The sequence below is a fragment of the Larimichthys crocea genome, chromosome I (genome assembly GCF_000972845.2).
Source record: "Larimichthys crocea isolate SSNF chromosome I, L_crocea_2.0, whole genome shotgun sequence".
Taxonomy (NCBI): Eukaryota; Metazoa; Chordata; class Actinopteri; family Sciaenidae; genus Larimichthys; species Larimichthys crocea.
Genome location: NC_040011.1, coordinates 22,273,266 through 22,292,799, shown reverse-complemented (window position 1 = coordinate 22,292,799; position 19,534 = coordinate 22,273,266).

Here is a 19,534-nt window from a genome sequence, read left to right as displayed (position 1 = left end):
ATTTATAACAATTTATCTTGCTCCCATAAATGGCTTAAAATGGCAAAAACTTAGATCCACTATTAATGAATACAATGGTTGTGGAAAATCATGGCTCTAGATCAAAAGTTTATGAGGCAATCTAATAGTTAATTTCATTTAAAACCACAAATGGTTTCACAAATGGGAACACCAAAGTAATTAAGATTCATACTCATGGAATCATAAATAGCTGCACACAGTTTCAAGGCAACCCTGCCATCCCTTAAATCGCAACACTAAATCATCTCTGCTCTGCACATTTATTTTCTGTCACTTTTCTAAAATCCTGTGAAATGCTGAAGAGTTGTACTTCCTCTGGACTGTAAAAACAGCTTGCAGCTCAAAAATATACAATGTGTGACAAGGACTTTGCAAGTAGGCATTTCTTGGCTATAAAGAGACACCAGCCAAAAAGACTGGAACCAGTGGTTTAGAAGATTGACCCCTTTGTATGTCTCCTGACAAGGATCTGCTGTTGTTGTCACTTGCCTGTGGGGCCTTCATACGAGGTTTCTCGTTTCATAGCACTAATCAAAAACATACTGATCTAATTATCAGAATGTCGGCTTATTGCCACTTCTTAGATAAACTATCACCTAAATGCTTTACCCACTGTGGACCTGTTTTTCTTAGCCAATGAATTTCCTAGGCGGCAGCTCGGGATTACCTCCAAGGCTGATCCTACCCTCATGCAATAGGCTGCGAACGGCGTCCGAGTCATGCTTATTTTGCCTTCCTCGTGTGTATTTAGGTCTGTTTGTTGATCTTGGTCGTACTTCTTCTTTGGAGGCTGAACCGGTTTTGTCTGCTTTGTCTGGCCAAGCCTTGACACCGGCTGGACTCTGGACTGCACTGCGGCCCAGAATATACAAACGTCACTGGTCAGACGGCCAGCGAGAGGCGCGAGGCAACACTGGACTAGACCACACAGCCGTCAAACCTGTCTCACTGTGCAATTTGAGAGTTTTCTGTGAATGCATTCAGGTCAACTCTGCGGTGACTTCAGCTTCATTCTGTTTAATTTTTTCTCAGCAAAGTGAAGGGGAAATACAGGAAGACCCTCAGTGCTGTGTATTTTTGCAGGAAGTTCAGATAGAAATGGAGAGATCACAGAACCTTGATTCACAACCACAGGGGTCAGTTTAACTAAATAAATGCAAAAAAAAGAGGCCAATTCTTAAGAGAGAGACGAAAGACTGCTGGTGAATAATTTACTCAACAGAAAAAAATTGCTCAATTATGTTGGTCTGGAGATCTCTACTCCCAGAGCGGGAGAATAAAAATAGTCCACTAGATCTTGGACATTTCAGGATAAATTGGTATATACTGGCAAGAATTAATAAAACCTCAGAACATGATAATTTTAGCATGTTTACACCAATGGCCAGTATTACCACTTTTATGAATGTTTTGCTTCATTTGAAGTGACTTTCTGGACGATGTAGTTGATTTCAGTGTTCCCCTTATATGATGCATTTATTGTTTTGCTAACCTGGTTTGACAATGAACAGACAAAGGGTATAGAAAGTGAAGTATTAAGGTTGATTGAAACGTGCCTCAGTTGTTTTTCCTCTTAATGGAAATCCCACAATCTTAATTATCCAATTATCTAAAATTATCCAAAGTAAATCTAACTATTTAACCTGGTTTCTACTAAAACTGACTTCAGCACTTCTTTCTTAAAACCTTTGTTGGCTCTATCTTATTAGCGCCACAAGAACCAGACCAGTGGTTTGAACTATAAAGACATGATAAACACATTACATGTATTTAAGTCTATGCTTGTCTCTTTTCTTTTAAGAATTCTATTATTTATTCTATTATTTTCTGGTGAGGCAGCTGTTGGTCTGTCTTTTTCCATCAGTGAAATGCTTGTTGAAGGTTGGACCCGTAGGCTGTACAGAACATGGACGCAGTCTCAGTGACCCCACAACAGATTTCTGAAGAGCCGTCATGAAGCTCAGTGTATGGTGGCTCTGGCCGTAGCCATCTTAGCAGTCTTGTCTCTAAGGCTCCCCACTAATCACTAATCCAATCCAAAATGAGCAAAGATGTTGGGTGCATCGGTGGAGGGCTGCAAGCCCAAACAAATGGGTGCTCAAAAAAAACACCTGTGACAGCACCCACCTGCCAAACAATGCCAACACACTTTTAATTATGTATAACTTTAAGCCATAATATCATTTAACAGGTGGGTTATTTAGAAATGTCTTGAGTATAGCTCCATTTTCCCTGGTGCTTTCTACCCACGGGTGTCCGTGACTATGGTGGAGCTGGGATAAGGCTTTATTCAAACCAAATGACACATTGCACAAGGTTGGGCGGAGGTGTGGGGAAGTCTGGCTGTGTTTATTTGTGCTGAACTTATCTGCAGTGTAACAATCAGAAAACAAATATCACTGATTCGCCAGCTTTTACTTGACCAGCAAATGCTCTGTATAGCTAAAAGAAGTTATACAGTATCTACAGCTGTACTGTACGTTAATCTCAGCCAATAGATTTGTTCTCACTCAGAGGGTCACCTCCATTGCCCTTTCCGGGTGTTGCAAAGATACCACACATGTTTCAGCATGCCAGAAACCCCAAGAACCAAACTTTGCAACATCCATCAAGAGTGTTGTAGTGAAGTAAAGGTTTTTGCATTCAAGGGGGGAAAGAGATGGGAAATCCATGAGCTGTCATCTGGTCCGGCTTCAAAAGTTTCTGTCTCTATTTTTCATATCAAACCTGTTGAAAGATGGGGTATTGTTTGACTTTTTTTTTTAGTTCTGTGGAGTGCACCACGAGAGCTTTACGTTTAGAACCTTCCAGACTGCAATTTTTTCTATAATGACGGTGAAATTCATCTGTTCACCAGCCCTGTTCCAAGAGTTATAAAAGATTTGGAAAGTTTTCTACTGGTTTCACACATTGTCTCTGATGGAAAAAGTTTAAGAGGGAAGGAATAGGCCACCCTGGATGAATTCTCACTCTCTTTACTTTTTTTCTTCTATTCTCTCTTTTTTCCTTAAATGCACACCTCAGCTCGCTCCATCCGGCACGCGAGTCAACACTTTCTGCCCAGAAATCAGAGGAGGCATGTTCACCATCACAGCAATTATACTCACCACAAGGTTTACAATGCAGCTGAATTAGTCTTTGGATTAGGTATAGCACTGCTTTTCTCATTAGGGCCTGTTGGCTCTGTTCACTTCATTGTTTCCGGACTCTTGCTTTTGTCCAGGGAGGCTTCTATATAACTGGTTTTGCAATTACATCACCTAAGGAGGTTTTCGTATTACAGAGCCAGATATGTGCAAGATTTCATGGAAGTCACTCTTCTTCTGATGACAGACATGTAAGTGTGTGTGATAAGAGTGAAAATAACATGAAACAAGAGGAGCCTTTCAGTATTTATACTGATGTTTTGAAATGAGATTTTGTGTTACTTACATATTTTTGAAATAGTATCACATTTGCAGGGCTCTTACAGCACTGTTTACTTTTCTAAAAAGTTGTGGGCGGTGTCTCCGTGGTAAAATAAACTTGCGGCATTGGAGAGCCTCACAATTTTTGCGTGTCAGAGGTAAATCCAATTTGTTTGTCTATGAGATGAGGGCAATTTGTGACCAAAAGCAGACTGACCCCAACTGGTTCTTCATAGAAACAAATGGTGAGCGAAATCCACAAAGGATAGGCTCTTAGTGGATCATATTGTTAGCTACCGCAACAATCCTGATCCTGTCCCAGCCTACCTATCTTTGCCGATACTATCACAACAAATCTTTATTTAAAGTTGTACGAGAACAGTTTAATAAAAGGCAAAGACAGCTAACTCAGAGAGAAATCAGGGCTTATTGATAGCTAATAAGTTAGCTACTTCATAAGCTGCCATGGATAGATACAAAGATACCACATTAGCAGCTAATGGTCATTAGAGTTCATTACATGCATTGTACCAATATGACAAACCCCACACTACTTATAGAGTGCTAGAGAGGACATACGCAAAACTGTGTACTTCTGTAGTAACAACTCAGCTTCACTGCTTTCACATTAACTGCTCTTTGGCATTTTAACAGTTGGAAAAATCAGAACATGGTGTGAGTATTAAAATTCGATCTCAAGATTTATTCAGATTTTCAGCACACAACCCGCCGCAAATTACAATCTGCAAGTTCCAGTCTACTGGTTTCCATCTTGCTCTGCACTCATCCAAGAGATCACCTGTCAATCAAACATTAAAGGCACTGCAAAGTCTTCTTATTAATGTTCTGTTTATGAAGAACTTCTGTAGGCAGCACTCTTTCCTTTCTCTCCTGAGACATGTTGACCATCACAGCTTATTTCTTTGTTCAGTACAAACAGACGGGAACAGTAAATCATATCTCTGTCTGTCAGCCAATACATTTTTCCTGAGAGAGACCAATCAAACGTTGTGTGTTTGGAACGGCAATGGCAAAAGCTTCCATAAACTGGCTGTATTTTTAATCAGAATTGTGTTATAGCAATCAGTGATAGAAAGTAGCAAAATGCAGATCTGTTTATTTGAAGAAGTCATATTATATAACATTCAGCTGCAATCATTCACTTATTTCTCCTGTAACCTGACCTGGTGTTGACCAGTATTCCTATATTCTCCAGACTTGTCTGTAAGAGTTTGTTTTGTAGTTCTTTTCTGTAAAAAAGGCCTGTTTTGCAAAAGGCAGAAGGGCATTTTTTCCATATGCTCTGATCCTGCTATTTTGGAACAGGAAGCAATATATCATTTAGACATACCCATATATTTCATTATCACCTAACCTCTGTGTTTCAAAATATAGGACACCTTGCCAAAAATCCCATGCCTAGGGGACAAAAATCAAGGGCTTCTGAGGGACCCATGAGAATTTGTCAGTCACTTGATTGCCTTCATTTCTGTTACTTTTTATGCACAAGATTGTCCTTTTTAGGCATCAGTCTAATCAGTCCTTTATTCTCAGTAGGTATTTAAAGGAAAGAGAGTAAATATGAGTAAACAAGGTTTATAGGTGTTTAAAGTGCTTGAATTTTATTTATTTTTTAGCTTTAAACTCTTTAATTCTTACATATTGCACCGACCACTGCTCCTTGAAACTGCTCTCATAGCTTTCACATATGCTGAATTTCCATGACTTTGGTGATTCCTCCACATTTCATCATCAGGTCAAAAATGAACTGTTGTACAACAGACTTAATAAAGACAATGGATATGGTAGACATACCTACTAAACACCAGCATGTTAGCATTATCATTGTAAGCATATTAGCATGCTGATATTAACATTTATTTCACAACATAGTTGTGCCTACATACAGCTTCACAGAGCAGCCTATGCTGTTGACTCTTGTTCTTGTTTGAAAATCTTGCCTTTTGAATATAATCATTTTTAAAAGTTCTTCTCACTTTTTTGTGCTGTTCTCCTCATTGTTGTGTTCTTTTGGAAGACTGGGACTTGTAATAATAGTGTATGATGTAAGTCCTACCTTTGTGGAATTTTTGTTGGAATTGTGTCAGAAAGATAATGAATGTTATTTTCTCCTATTCCAGGATGAAATCTGTGCTCCTGTGTTTGATTGTTGACTACTGCAGAGTCCCTGGCTCTTACATTAGTCTCTAGTGTTGACCTGTCAACTGCATACTATATGTTATTTTAATTTGTTACAAATGCAAAGTATTAATGTTACTAATTACCTGTTTGAAAGTGCTCACCAGTAAACGTGACTTGTTGGGGCAGAGGAGGAGCAGAAGGGAGGATTTTTATTCTCTGCCATGACTACCACAGTGTCGGAGTTGGCTGTTGAGTTATTCCACTGGAGACTCTGTCTAGCTGAAGTATGAGAGCAGATGAATTCCCCAGCTGGCCAGTAGATTTGAACCTGTGACCTTAGAGCTACATGCCCACGTCTCTAACCTTTACATTCACATTCATTTCATGCTTCAGCTGAAGTACATTGAATTTGGACTTTGAAGCCATGGAAGCTTCCAGTTTTTAAGAAACCCCTGTTAGAAACTGTGATCTAAGATCATTTTTGGCTTTTGTAGCCATAATCAGCATGGTGTAGGCCTGTGACCCATGCACTGACCCCAGAGCAGATTGAAGACAGGTTTTGAACAAACTTTTTAGAGGTCACATCGTATTTTTGGAATGTAGCCACTCTTCAGTCTTCTCCAATCCATGTTACATCAAAGCAGTGTGTCCACTACTCCTAGCCAGTGTGCAATATGCTACAGTATGCACACTGGCCTTTATTCAAACCCCAACTAATTACCTCCAAGGCTTAGTAGGGATGGTCTGTTGTTTGAAAACACTTGTTTCTTTGGTAACTGTGCAAAGCGTGTATGGTGTGCTCAAATAAACAATGCAGAACCCTCTCATAGATCTACGACAGCAGATTACAGACTGTAGATGAGATTGTGGAAATTACCCTCAATTCTCATGGATTTGTAATCAGATTTCAGAGTTTTTTTCAGCTAAAATGGTCCCTGGAAAGAGTCCAAGTACAGTACAATTAGAGTTTATTATTGAAAGGAGAATATTAACAGTATCAGTGAGGGCTCAGGGAGAAATGTGACCCATGAATGTTTAATTTCCTCATTGTGTACATCCAGACAAATAGAACCCATCAAGGCTACCCTGGAAAAATGCTGTTACTACATTTTTAATGTTTTTCTGAGCTGAAATAAGTTTACATGCTCATTTATTTATTTTTTTTAGTACACCTATACCCCCAGACTCCAAAACCCACAACTTCCAGCTCCACACCCAGACGCCTCTTCCTCTCTTTTACGGCCAGACATTCTCCAACCTGTCTGGGGTCCCAGAGTCAACCACTACCCCTTGACACCAATCCATATGGGTTAATTGACAATGAAAATACCTGGAGGGAAAACAGCCGTTTATGAAGTCGAGATTCAAACCTGGCCATATAGGATTATTTAAAAAAAAAGTAATGAGCACACCGCAGAGAAAATTCCTCCTGGTTTCAGATGAATAGGTATTCTTTCTACTTTTCGAATGTGTTGTTTTTCTTTGGGGAGCTTGTGGTCTTGAAGTGCTTTGGACCTCAGCTCTGAGGCAATTTAATGGATGTACAGAAGCCGCACTGTGCAGAAAATACTATTAAAATATGTTCCTTATGTTTTGATACCAAATTCAGACTTCAGGCTAGTGCACAGTGTGCATCAGTGGCATAAAACGTGCCGGCTGCAGTGACACACGGGGCAGCTTTTTTGGCCACGACGATGAGAAATGCCGTCCAAGCACAAGCCTCAGCAGCACTCTTACAATCACAGAGGAGCATTTTGTAGCCAGGAAACGCTGGAGCTAATTTATGACCCTGTGGCTTAGTTTCTTGCCTGATGCTGAAAATGTTGTTCTTTTTACACCGACTAAGATTCGGTCTTGTGCGTTACCACCCTTAAGATTTGGCTTATGGATCGAATTAACTAACTGAGTACAAAATTAAGACACACACACACAGAGACATGATGGAGAAAAGTGAAACATGCCCATTCACTAGTTGCAGAACTTATTTCTGGATGATGGGTAAACATAATCTTAGCATATATTTCATATTCATTTGAGCCTGACATGATGTTATGCAGCATTTTTTCCTGTTTTTTGCCGTCAGTGTGTTTTAAGACTGTACGATAAAATAGCTGCAGCGATAGCATCGCTACCACATTTGCTGAAGGCTGCTGAGCATGTGCCCAGATCGTATCACTATTAAACATCACCAAAGGGGTTAAACATGAGCACTTTTGTAACAGGAACCATAGAGCAGTGTGCAGGTCTTTGTTTCCATAACAATACTGCTGATACACATCCCTTTCTCTGTAATCAAGAGTTTACTTACAGCTGCTTGTTTTGACAGCGTTGCGTCAACTGTTTTGACAGTGGCTCAGCTAAACTAAACCTTTCAAGCATTCAGCTCTTTTTCCATTTTCTAATGTCTGTGTGAGAATCGTCCGCTCATCAAACTGCAGTGGCGCCAATATCTTTGTTTTTTTAAATTCTGAGGACTGGATTGATCATTCTTACACGGATTGGGTGGTTCCAAATAATGAAAGTACACATGGCGTGCTCTCACACCACAACTTGGTGTCTGTGATTAGTACACAGTACGGTTCGCATTTTGAGTTCGTACACATTCGAACTCAAAGAATGGATGAGAGGAAACACCTTGGAGATGCGTAAGCGTCTCTGGACATAGTTGGTTATTACTTAAAGGTGCCCTGTTTTCTTGTAAACAAACAAAAGTTATGTTTCGATTCAGTGTTTTTCATCCAGATGTGTTGTATGTATCTTTGAGGTGATGAATACCTTAAAAACCAACTACAGAGTTAAAATGAAAAATATTTAAAATTATTCATTGTTTACAGCAGTATGTCCTTCATCACAGCTTTGCTATGTTATGTATGCTATTGGTTAAAACCTCAACATGGTAAATTGGCTAATTAATAGTTAATACATAATGTCCAATGGCTAACTGATGACTTAACTGTAAAGTAAGTTAGTTGTAAATGGGTTAAAATCAATAGCACATTCCTTTCATTTGCAAATTTTCACTTCTTTGAAAAGTTTCCTGGTGTCAGTCTGTTCAATGATAACACATCATATTTTTGCTGTTGAGATAATATTAAAGGTCACTTGCATACAATAGCAGTTAAAAAAGACTGGTTTTGATTTTCCACTTCAGTGATATGAAATACAACCGTTATGACAGTGACATGTGTATCTCCAATTTTATGGCCTTTCCAAGCTATTGTGAGCCTGCTGTGTTTCTGACAGTCCTGACATGCAGGCATCATAGGAACACGGGTTAAACCTGCCGTCCTGTCTTGTGTTTTGAAGAGGCCTCCGGAGTTAAAACGTGAGGTTTTCTTTGGTCAGTACAGCGGAGAAAGGCACCGAAAAGAAGTTAAGACAAGTAGCCTGAAGAAAGTACCATCTTACATCTGCCTCGTCTCACATCACTCTCATTTCTTCCCCATCCTTCATTCTTTTGTATCGCGGTTGCCATTCGCTTGGAACATCTCGGAATCGTCTTTTCCATTCCCAGACAGCTGGAGCGAGTTACTGGCTGTTTGGCGATCGGGCCGGCGGTGGGGGGTGAGGAGGAGGAGGAGGAGGAGGAGGGGTGGGACGCAGATGGTTCAGTTCTCATGTCACCCTGTCTGCTTGGCAGAGACGTCGGGGAGCAAGTGGAGTAGGATTTACTCACACACACAGAACATATATATACATACACATACAGATGCACACACAAATAGGATCCAGGGCATACACAGTCACGCATGTATGTGTGGAGAGCTTTCACACACATTTTTTCCATTTACATTGGAGGCTTTTACTTGACACTCACATCCAGAGACACTTAAACAGAGTGCAGCAGTAGAATAAGCTTCAGTTCAAGCCACTAAAATAAGGAATACAAAGCGACTCGGCTTTAGAGTCCTAACTAGAAATGCAACAAACAAAAATACAAAGGTTTCCACCAACGTATGTATACTTCTGTCATTTAGTGTTAAACTAATTTTGTACCAATAATCACAACCTTGAAGTTTTTATTTATATCAGTTTAAACAACTTCTAAGTAACCTTGGCTAGTTTCCATGAGGCAACCTCTGAATCTGTGAAGTTAACATGGAAGTTCCAAAAACTGCAGTTCCTCAAACAACCATTTGAGGCCGGCTGCAGAACAAGGCATTATTTTGGTCGCTATAGGTAATTCATCCATTAATGACAACTGTACTGAGAGTGAATTTCTACATAACTCACTTGTTTAGATTACATTAAGGCCTAAAGTTATGTATAATTAACATAATTGATTGACAGGTGGTTGCAGTGATAGCTTGTTTGAGCACCCAGGCATCATTCAGTCCGCCTCAGGTCCACCGATGATCCACGTCTTTGCTAATTTTTAGATCAGCTGGGAGGCGACGGAGACAGGACCGTCAAAAAGGCAGCTGCCAGAGCCGCAGATTTAAAATTTAATGCTTCAAAACGTCTCTCCAGAAACCTGTGGGTGACGTCACAGATACAATGTCCATATTTATACTGTCTATGCTAGTTTAATGTAGAAAAATAATCATTTTTACGGCAATGTGATTTAAAAACTGGTCTCAGTCCAGCTGCTCTAATAAAAGGCAGAATAACAGAATACTTAAATATGGGTTCGCAGTAGGACTCGACGTATCAATGCACTGTTTTTTCAATAATTTGATTAATGCTTTAATAAAAAAAATATCTCATTTTCCCAGAGCATTTTTCACGGATATGGGAAGCTGGAGCAAGCAAATGTTTTGCATCTCTGCATGATAAATTATTAAAATGGTGTGTGTGAAAATGGTTCCAAAATAATTTGCTGTCTATCAACATTCTATTTATTATTTTTATCTATTTGTCTTATCAGTTCAAAGCTCCTTAAAGCAACAACCCCCACCACCCACACAACTCCACACAAGCACACATCATACAACCCTGAACCTATTAATATTTACCTAATTACAAGCATATTTTTTGACTGTGCCACACACAGCATTTGCACTTTATTCAAAACATACTTTTGGAAGTGATGTGACTACACGGGAGGACGGCTTTGGAAAAACACCAAAATTAATTTGGAGAGAAAAGGAGTTTTGGGTCTCCTGATTTTTTTCTCTTTTTAGTTTGTTGTCACAAAATGAGCTACGTTACAATTAGAGGGTAACTCAGCTTTAATAACTGTTTGCTGAATGGTTTAAAGTTTGTTGTCATACCTAATTTTGGCAGAAGGGCAGGCTGCGTTCCTGCGGTGTACGACTCGGTCATCGTGCTCGTCTAGGCCCCCCTCCTGCTGGGGAGGAGACTACTGTGTCTGTGTGTGTGTGCTAACATTGCAGACACAGTAGGTGGGAGGTATCCATCGCAAGAAGCCCCTGCTGACAGCTGAAGACAGGTGGGAAACCTTACAATAACATTACACAGGAGTTAAGGGAAGGGTGTGTGTGTATGACTGAGTGAGTGCATACATGTACATGCTCTATACGCATGTGCGTCAGACAGAATGCATGTATTCACATGTAAGTTGTAAAATCATACTAGTTAATCAACATACAATACTGGGTTGATATCAGACAGTAATCCCATGACCAGATATACATTCTTTGCATCTGCAACGACTATAAACTGTATATAACACTGACACAGTCTCTGTGACGTCATCCATTGGTTTCTAGTGTCTTTCAGCATGGTGGCTGGCTGGATGAATGAAGCCTGGTTGCTAAAACAACCCACCTGTAACGGCACCTACCTGTCAGTCAGAAGTGTCACGCTGTTAATTATGTATAACCAGGCTGTAAACATGTTTATTTCTGCTGTGGAGCTGTATATTTCATTATGGGGGCTTATGGAGATATATTATGGAGATTGTTTTGTATCCAGACTCCAGTGGACATTTGAGGAAATGCAACGTTTGGCACTGTTTGGCCTTGGCCTCACTTCACAGAAATGGAGGTTGATGCTTGGTAAAAACATAAAAATATTTTGATGACTCATCTGGAATTTGCTAGTACATGGATGTATCTAATAAAATGACTTAAACTAGTCTTGGGCCACCACGGTCAGCAGTTACTTCTACAGCATTCATGCAACGTCAGCAGTCAAATACATATCCTAAATTAGTTCCTTTTGCTATATATTAAAAGAAGCCTCTGGGTTCAGAGCAGGTTGTCTTTTCACGTGCTTGTTAGTTCAATGAAAGTGAAGTGAAAGTGTCAAACAATACTTAGAATACCAAAAGTAAAAATACTCATTATGCATAATAAAGATAATAATGCATTATCATTTATTTGTTGACTTTCTATTTGTACAGTCAGAATTGTACAGTACGGAAGATACAGCGAACTACTTTCCACCTCTGATCTCATTTCGTTGTTCCATGAAAGAGTGACCGAGTGACTCTGGAGTAACTGACAGGCTTCGCAGCTTGACGACATGTTCACTGAAATCCTGTAAATCTCAATAACTGCAATAAACATGATCCTTTTTTTTAATCTTAGCTGAACTATCTGTGAACACAGCGACACACTAATGCAAAAACAAGTCGCCCAGTCTGTTACATTTTACTTTTCCTTTCATACTAAGTAAATAAGTTGTTCAGACAACAGTAGTTTCTGATTTATATAAAAATTATGCGTCTCAGTTATAGGAGTGGTGGGTTTTCCTGCTATAAAAAAAAGGTGCAGAAACCTAAAATAATTTTGTTAGCCTGAATTTCAATGGAAAGTTTTAATGTCCCATGACGGTCTTAAAGTTGTGAGCCTTTCCCACGGTGATATGAATAAAATTCCAGGGGAAACACTGAATTCTTGTAATTTTTTTGTGCATTCAATTTGCCAAATGTATGGATATTGAATATCAGGACATTAGATCCGTAACAACTTTCAAAGCCATTGCTGGTCAAACCGTAACACATGCATGTGTTTCATCCGTGCACCCTGCTGCTTAAGAATCTTCACCTGTGCACCGAGCGAGTTCATCTTACCCTTTCATTACAGGGTTACCAGCCGGGTATGGCAGCACCAACCAGGCTTGAAAAAGAAAGCTTTGCATTCACGGACAGCCTATAACTCAGTAATGCCAACACAAGTAAAGTGAAAAGTATTCCTCAGAAGTGACTTTTTTTGTTCTGATCTGCAACTCTGAATCTGCTTCACAAATGTGTGCAGGACATCCATAACAGAGCTGTCCCTCTCTTGGGGATTTTATGGTGAGATAAAAGAAAAGCAAGAAGGTTATCTCCAGCTCAGCTGACATTCCAAGTCAGAGGATGGTGTTGACTGCAGCCCGCTAATTGAAGACACATTTGAGAGATGTCTTGCTGTGTGCCAAACTGGCTTTCACTGATCTGGCAATCCTGGTGCAAGAGGGACCTCCAGTGGCCGGGTCAGTCATGACGAATTATATTACTGTGTCAAATACATGTCAAATGTGATGTAGAGCATACACTTGTGACTAGGTGGAGTTCAAACAGAAGACATGTACCTACCTCAGCTGCTTTGACTTTTATTGCAGGAGTGTACATTTATGTCAGAATGGTTAAAGGTCATTGACAGTTTATGAGAATTTGACATCTGCACTGGGAAATGCAGTATGTGTGACTTCTTGTAGACTTTTGATGAATAGATTAATGACTGCAGAATTGTGAATGAATACTGATTAACATTATGTCTATGTAGTACGAACTCACGTGAAGGAGGTAGGAATTAAAGCATTAAATAAGATAGATATTTTTTTTGCATATGCACATACACACACATCAGCATAACACTAAGTAGTAAAGGGTCTGCGGCCCTCCTAGGCAAATGTACTTTGTGACTTTGGGCTATAAAATTTGATTTGATTTAAACATTTTCATTCCTTATTCCACATCAAGTAATCTCACAGAGAATAAATCTACCACACTGGCAATATAAAACTGTAACATGAAATAATACCAAATTTCTGAGCTCTTCATTAAGAGTGATAATAGTGATCTTTGGCTGTTTAGTCTTAAGTTTGTCAGTAAAGTAATCCCTGAAACCTTAAAACATCGGGAGATGCTTTGGACTTGTTTTCGCTCATCAGGAATTTATTTTCTCTCCTTGGCAGCAAAGAAAAAAATGCTACACAAGCCTTGAGAACACCCTGCAGGTTAAACTAATGAACCACTTTTAAGGCTGACTAACTTCTCACAGACAGACTGTAAACATAGCAACTGTAGGAAAGGTGCTAAAGCAACATTAAGGCTACAATCAACCCATAATGCAACACTTTGTGGGAGCAGGTGTACACCGCACCAGTACCCTCTCTATCCATTCTCAAAAATGGGCCACTGTACTGTAATGTACATGACGGTTTAACACGTAGACTTTCTAGGAAAGGATGCACAGCATCTGTAGATATAAAAAACAAATTTTAAGGAAACAAAGACATACGATTTTCAGCGTTTAAGTCTGACACACTAAACCATTAAGTAAACAGGAACATTTAACAAAATCGATAACAAAAATCATGTTAGAAGACAAAAGGATTATAGTGTATGTTAAAGAAAAGAATTAGACATTATGAATAAAAAGTGATCTTTTGTTTTTAAATGAATTTCAAGTCGTATTTGTACATCACAATATCTGAGTTTGTTAGAGTAACTAAAACCATCCACCAGGTTTAAACTGATCTGACTGCTGACTCGTCTGTTGCTACAAAATCCTTTCCTCTGTTTCATGAGATGTTTGGAAATGTGAGGCTGTGAGTGAGCTGACTGAGCTGTTTAATGCCTGGCTTTACCAGAGCTTTCATCATGGCTTCACATGCTGAGGAAGAATGTCCTGATTTAAAGAGTAATGACAATGCTTTTCCTTCACACAACATGATATATGTCGATCAGGAGCCAAACAGGAGAAACTCAACTGATGTTTAAAGAAGACATCCCTCTTTTACTACAGATATCTGACTAAAACCTCCGACATTCTTCCCAGGATCCTTCACAGGCCTCTTCCTACTTGTTTTTAAGGTGCCAAAAGAATAGCTTGCTTTCGGGGAAAAAAAAGCCAAAGAGAAGATGAAAAAAGAGAAGAAACAGAGAAAAAAAAAGAGAAGAAACAGAGAAAAAAAATCCCCCAAAACAATCCTGCCCTGGCACACAAAAGGCATTTCAGGTCTGACACAGAAAATAGATTGCAGATGTTGCTGCCAAAACCTGAGGAGGAAATGTTTACAACCTGGTGCACCTTGTACACCAAATTAGTGCCAGCAGCAGAGCCTTATATCTTACTGAAGGAGAAAATCAACAGTTAAAATGTTGAAAAAGTCTCCAAACATAGGCATTTCAGCAATCAGCCTGCAGCCTGTCAAAAACAAAGTTTGCAGGCAGTCCAACGTCAAGATTCAGGTTATTTAACCTCTAAAAGAAAGAAACAGGAGAAGATTGATACCCCTCCTGAACCTGTTCAGAGGATATGAAGCTGATGGTTTGCTTAACTTAGCACAAAGACTGAAAAACGCTAAAGCTCACTAATTAACATGTTACGCCTTGTTTGCTTGTCATGCTTTTGTGGAGATGAAACATGTTACACTGTTTCTGGTATTCATGCTATTCATATTTTACAGTAAAGAGAGTTGAAGTGAAACCAGAAACCAGAAACTCCATTTTCCATAACCTTTAGACCTTTACAGGTTGAATATCATAGCAGAACTATAATGCTGCGTTCCAGTAAAAGTGGAGTGTGAAATTTCCCATTTAAAATGTCCAGCTTTTGACCTCCAAGTTAAATGTACACAATTAAACATGGCTGACTGTGACAAACTGATGTTTCTTTGTCAAGTGAACACTGAACCGATCTCTCGGTAGTGCAGCCTTGCATATATAAGATTCCTTTGTACATTTCATTTTACAGCGCTTTTATACTTTTTATACTTGGAAACAGAAATATTCCATTTACTCTCCAGATACAAATACTGTAGTCTACAAATACAAACTACCCCCATCCTCTGTTGATTGAAACGTACAAGAGAAGTGTGTGTGTGACGCAATGAAAGTATAAAGAATGGGCAGAGCACGCATGACGTCACAAGCAGGTTTCCAAAAGGCCGTTTTGCTGAAAATATGCTGGCTGGCACCATGTTGGCTATACTTTGTCTTCTTTGCCTCCCGGCCTAGCAAAGACGTGGATCATCGGTGGACCTAATGCAGGCCGAGTATTTCTAGAACTAAAATATTAAAAAATGACTTTAGCAGAGGTGGTTGTCGAGTCTTCTGGACATGGACCAAGTTACAATAAGATAAGTAGCCACGCTACCACACCAGTAAATGATGAATGTTAAAATCACAAAGGTTTCAGTTTTTTATAGCAGCTACTGTTGTGCAGTTGATTTGTCTTGAATATAAACACTAAACCAAAGAAGCACACCTAACTTCTACAGAAAGACTGATGAAAGAAATGCTGAAAGAGAGACTGCACTGAGGTACAGAAGCTAGTGGAACAGAGGTTGGCCAGGACACAACGTCATTACTCCATAGACATTAGTCTGGTCAATGTTTTCATCTAACTCTTGGCAAAAAGTTAGCAGTGTAAGTAATTCCTTATAAGTATTGTTATTAGTCTGGATTTGTACTGTCAGTTTCGTAGGGCAATGTGTAAGAACTCTTCATGAATACATGAGAAGCATTCAATCCATGATTTGTGCTAAATAGTTGAACTTTCACCCTCTTTTTCACAATTTATGTGTCCGTTTCTGTCTCCTTGCCTTCATCTACACCACTGCTTCGCGAATGAGATCATGAAAAGTGGATTTAATAGCTGAAAATCAAATTAAGGTCACAGCTTTCAGCTCCATCCATCTGGTCCACAGGTCATCCTGGAAATCTCCTTTAGAGCAATTTATCAAAATTTAGCAAGAACGCTGGCAATATTGACAATCTAATAACAATGAGAAACAGCCACCATAATATCAGTCAAAAAATCCTGCCAGTGTAAACACTCCATAGAGTGGAAAGTATATTTCTCAACATAAAACACATCTGTCTTCCAGACCATTGATATTAGGCTTCATACGACAGTAAAGGGAGGCTTTTCTTCCCAGATGGCTGATGCTGGAACGACCTTGTCGCTGTGCTTCACCTGTGGACTCGATGGTCCGGGCGGCTGAGGCCGCCGTCTGGGGCTCAACGCTGCCGCCACACACACACAAACACAGTCACCCTTCAGTCACCCCATGGGCTGTAAAATAAGCTGCCGCCATATGCCAACCAGGGGTCAATGGTGTGTCAACATCTTGCCACTGTCAAGCACGAAAACGCACGTTCACACGCATTACTACAGCTGGGAAGGCTTTTTTTGTGTGTCTACATTCATTCCCTAAACCTCAAGCCGTTTTCCTCTCAGCTCTACATGCTAAACCACAACTTTGACCTTAAACTAAACCCAAGTCCAAACCCATAAACGCTCCTTAAAGAAGTGAAGAGCGGCCAAATTGACCTCACTGAAGAATGAAAATTCACACTGGCTCTCATTTGGATTGTAAACCTACTCCGATGGCGCTCACATCAATCATTTTTTTGTGTGCAGAGAGCCTATTGAATCTATGCAAAAGAAAGGCTACAAGCCAGGAAGCAGTGGTGGGTTAGCTTATTCATAGTGACACATTAACCGTCTTCTAGTGGAAGAATGTCTTAAAGAAGCTCAAGGTTTTCAAAGACCGTTTACCATCTCAAAAGACAGACATTGAAGTGTTTGGAAGAGACTTCTGCCCTCCTGGTTAAAAATATCTACCTGAATCTGAATGATTTACTTTCATGAAAGTGCACGATGGTAGTCGCCACGTGTGTTGTCTTTGTGATGAGCGAGTGAAAAGCTGCACGTGATGCCTCGCGATGCCCAAATCTTGTGTCAAACAGCGGAGACGACGAGCCCCGCTGCACGTTTCTCACGCCAGTCTTTACAGTTTCGCAGAAACAAAGCACAAACTCCTAAAATGTGCTGTTTGTTTTATTGTTGCTGCCAAAATACAAACTCAAAAGCACAAAGTCCCTCTTTAGCGCATTGCCAGGTTTGCATTCTCAGGAGCATTCCTCTACATGTGATGTCAATGTTTCTTTAAGGTAAGAATAGATACGTGTTTACATACAGCTTTGTGCTGTTAGGTCGCTCGCTGTATGTGGAAATCGGCGTTAACAGCTAAGATCCTCTGCCGCCAAACAAGACAAACTCAAAATCCCGACACCTAACCCCTGTGTGTGTTTACTCACGCCACTGTTAAACATTTACATACACATCCAAACAGTGTCAGAGGGAAAACCGCATCATCCCGCTCTGTTTTGCATTAGCATGCGGCCGAGCAGTTTGCCTTTTCCTCCGAGGGGGAGGAAAAAAGTCGCAAAACATCCATAGTAATCAATCTGATGAAACCAAACAGCAGTATACACAGAGGACACAGGAGTAAACAGCTTTTAACTCAGCTGGATTGAAGTCTCATCTTCACGAGGAGTGAATAAGACATGACTCAATGTTTCACTAACATTTTGTCTTTTAGTTTAAGCTCCGAACCGCAAACAACTACGTGCTGAACGTCTCAAGAGTTTGTTTTGTGAGCGGAGACAGAGGGATATTTCTCGAAATGGACTCCAGCTCTCATAAATGTTTAATGAACACTTTCTATTGACAATAATTGAACCTTTTCCAAACCCATGTGGTGCTATTTATAATCCACATAACCCACTTACAGTACATACTTGTACCACATAATCTGTTTGTACAAGCAAGTGGACAGACAAAAGTCACACGTGGAAATACAAGTCTCCTGGTCTCCATTTTAACAAGTCTCACTTTTTTAATGGGTATATCCTGGTGTTAAATATCTGTAATGTGTTTTCCCTGGCTGTGACGACGGGTGGATATAAATATGCTATTCTTGCTGTACCTATAATTGTTCTATTAATAACACCTATAATGTCTGAGTCCCGCTCTGCATGGAAGGGTGCAGTATTTATTGTGTGCAAACGTGACCTGTTTCCAGCTGCCACACGTTGTTAATCTCCGGCTACACCTCTGCCATTCACAGCCCATTTAGGTCAGACTCTTTTAGCGCTTCGCAGTCAGAGGGCAGGCTGCTGCCGCCACCGCTGCTGCTGCTGCCACTGGTGTCCCTCGTGCACAAGGGCGCCGCTGCAAATGTGGGGCCACACCTTTGTGACAAGACGTAACGCCAGGTCCTGCAGCCTGACACGTCTAGCTGAGAACAGCATCACCTCATCGTGGTTATGTCTGCCACCTCACCGTTGATCCCACGCTATAGTAAGTCAGTATTACACAACCCTCGAATACATGCACACATTCCTTTATAGTGGTGTTCATACTCTTTTAAAGAGAAGGGTGAGTGGACCACCTGGAGTGGTGCTGGATAGAGTTGGGTCTAGATATCTAGAGTCTGAACCGGGCCTTCACACACTGATCCCAAAAATGCCAAAACTGAGACCAAGATCTGAAGCTTCAACTTTATTTCATCTATTACTGACAGCTAGCTCACCAGGTCGATGCAATGCATTTCATAAACTTAACTTTAAACTAAATGCACTTTTTAAATGTCACCTTTTTGCTCTATTAGTTGATGTCGGGCCCAGTGTGAAGTGTTCACTGCAACAGAGGTTTTCTTGTTCTGCACTCTAGACCACCCAAAGTAATCTGTGAAATGACTATGATGTAAGCTACCCCGGGACACTCCAACTCCAGAGTGGTTTCTTCCACTTGCCCCCCTCTCTTGTGGACACCACCACTCGTTCCTGTCTAGAGGTGCCCCTACAGCGGGGGTGTCTAAACTTATTTTTAAAGAGGGCCAGATTTGACAATGTGAAGATGCCCGGGGGCCAACACTAACATTTTAAAAATGAACAAATTACCAATAAAAGTTACATACAAATGCACTTTTCTGTAACAATTTTGTTTTCATTGTCACAGTTATCACTTTTTAAAAAAAATAGCAGCGTCACCAAATCT